The 2,682-nt window shown below is 51.7% G+C and overlaps 1 protein-coding gene across 5 annotated transcripts in view; it reads left to right on the forward strand.

Moving 5' to 3' along the window:
- Positions 1-217: 217 nt before the first annotated feature.
- Positions 218-2,682, forward strand: part of P2RY8 (P2Y receptor family member 8) — a 77,859-nt gene continuing 75,394 nt past the window's right edge. For all 5 annotated transcript variants that reach the window (XM_017854248.1, XM_017854251.1, XM_017854255.1 and 2 more), the window contains exon 1: positions 218-1,274. The gene's annotated coding sequence lies outside the window, so the exon portion shown is untranslated. The remainder of the gene's footprint in view (positions 1,275-2,682) is intronic.

Raw genomic sequence — 2,682 nt, forward strand, 5'->3', positions numbered from 1 at the left:
ACAGTCTCACTCTGCCACTGAGGCTGGAGTGCAAATGGCCTGATCTCGGTTCACGGCAACCTCCACCTCCCGGGTTTGAGTGATTCTCCTGCCTCAGCCTCCCCAGTAGCTGGGATTACAGGCGTCCACCACCATGCCCAGCTAATTTTTGTATTTTTAGTAGGGGACGGGATTTCGCTATGTTGGCCAGGCTGGTCTCGAACTCCTGACCTCAAGTGATCTGGCCCGCCTTGGTCCCCCAAAGTGCTGGGACTACAGATGTGAGCCCCCACACCCAGCTGGCTTGAGGGTTTCTACCCTGTCTTTTCCCTGAGCCGTGGTTCAAAATTCACTCATTCTTTCTGGGTGACAGATCCTTCCGTCTCAACCTCCTCCTCGCACGAATGACAACAGCCCACCATCGCTCCTCACAAGCAAGGATGCTGGAACTCGGAACCCTGGTCCTCAGTCGTGAAACTTGTCAATCCTCAGGGAATGTTCAGGGTATGAACCTGTCCCGTCCGTGACCCACTCTCAGAGCCGGAATGATCAGTGCCCAAGGTCTGCTGGCTTGTCACAGTCTGGCTGTGTACCAAGAGAAGCTGCAATTCGCACAGCTTTAGAATCTAAAAGGAAATGTGTTCTGGGTTTTTTTTGTTTGTTTGTTTGTTTTGTTTTGTTTTTTTGGTTTGTTTTGTTTTAATTTCAGAAGAAACAGGAATCTGTTCTGGGGAATGCCATGGCACTTCACCGCTGGTGACAACATTGAGGAAAATCGTTCTCCCTCTTTTCCTCTCTAGAAAACTCTCAGAGTTTTCTTACAGTAGGGCCCCCTGGGAGCCAGTGAGAGGGAGGTGGGCGGTTAACGGTGTCGCCCAGAGACCGAGCGACTTGGCTCCGGCGAGCTCAGCCCTGCACACCAGTGTTCAGACAGTTATACACAGGAAATTTCACAACAGGCTTCCTTTCCACCTAAGCCTGAGTCGTCACCGTGGTTGTCCGCTCGGAGGTGGAGTTCGCAGAATTTGCATTCGGGGATGGTCGTGCCAGCCGGCGGGCCACCCGGCGGGGCGGCCACCCTTGCAACGTTTGCTGGAGAGATGGAACTGGAAGGGCCGCCGTCTGCCGCCAGCAAGCACTTTCTCAAGCACTCTGGGCGGCCAGGGCTTGCAAGCTGGTGGCTGGCCCCCTGAGTCCTGGGCTCCGAGGCACGGCCATCGACTTAGGCCTTGGATTCCCTTACCTGGAGAACCTCTGAGCTCTCACCTGCTACTTCTGCCGCTGCTGCTGCACAGGTGAGCTGCCGGGCTGGCCGTTTCTTCTTGTTCTGTGTTGTCAAGGGAGAAGAGAGGGTCGCTGGGAGGGTCTGTGTGGGGTGAGAACATGGGGAAGGACGGTGCAAACTCCATGAGGCGTGTTCTTCTCACGCTACAGGAGACCAAGTGTGCCAATGTGCAAATTCTCTGGGAAGGACATTTTGCAGAGCTGCTTAGCGGGGAAATGCTCACATTTTCCAGAGATGCAAGCCACCCTTCCTTGGAAAACTCATTCCATGAACTTTGGGAGGCCCAGGAGGGCGGATCACGAGGTCGGGAGATCGAGACCATCCTGGCTAACACGGTGAAACCCCGTCTCTACTAAAAAAAAAAATACATTTAAAAAATTACATTAAAAAATTAGCCAGGTCCAGTGGCGGGAGCCTGTGGTCCCAGCCACTCGGGAGGCTGAGGCAGGAGAACGGCGTGAGCCTGGGAGGCGGAGCTTGCAGTGAGCCGAGATCGCACCACTGCACTCCAGCCTGGGTGACAGAGCGAGACTCCGGCTCAAAAAAAGAAAAAATAAATAAATAAAACTCATTCCGTGAAAGGCACCTCTCTTGAGGTTAACCTGAGAGAGGGTAAGCAGCTGGGGCTGCCGCTCGTAAGTCCTTTATGCTGGAGGTTGCAGTTTTTTGAATGTTTTTGCAATCAGACCTTGGCAATGACCTTGAGCCGTGGGATATAAATAACTCCCAAATGCTTAGCGTTCCCATAATGGAACAGTAGGCATAAATTCAATAGGTTTCAAAGCCCTGTGGGTGCCTGGATGAGCATGGTGGCCCCTCGTCACCCCCTCGGTGCCAGGGAGACCCCAGACCCGGGTCTCACCGCCACCTCAGTCCTCATTTGTACAGGTCCACTTAGAAACCCTGACTCCTTGGGCTTTTTCAGATCCGTCCCTAAAAAGCTGAGAAAAGCCAAGTCCCCACGTGCCGACCTGGTTGAGGGAGATCTGGGAATTCCCGGGCCACACACAGAAGTGCCACTGCTGTAACACTTCAGGTCACATTTCTATGAAGAGGAACCATGGTCACGTGGCTCTGTTCCCAAAAAGAAAAGGGTTTTTTTTTGGGGTGTGTGTGTGTGTGTGTGTGGTTGTTTCTTTCCATGTTGTTATGTTTCCGTAAGGTGAACGCGCACTCTGAAACGCGAGGCCCCTGAGTAAAAAGCACCAAGGGGCTGAAACCCCTGAGGAAGCAGGTGCATCTGACCACGCCGTCCAATCTCTCCTTCCTGTTCTGTTCCTCCTTGCATAGCCCACTTGACTTTGGCAAGCAGCAGCAGATAGTAGCATGTGTGTGTATATATATATAAAATATATATAAATATATATATTATATACTATATATAATATATAACCATATATTATATATAATTATACATA

Source organism: Rhinopithecus bieti, unplaced genomic scaffold (assembly GCF_001698545.2).
Source record: "Rhinopithecus bieti isolate Rb0 unplaced genomic scaffold, ASM169854v2 scaffold_38008, whole genome shotgun sequence".
Lineage (NCBI taxonomy): Eukaryota > Metazoa > Chordata > Mammalia > Primates > Cercopithecidae > Rhinopithecus > Rhinopithecus bieti.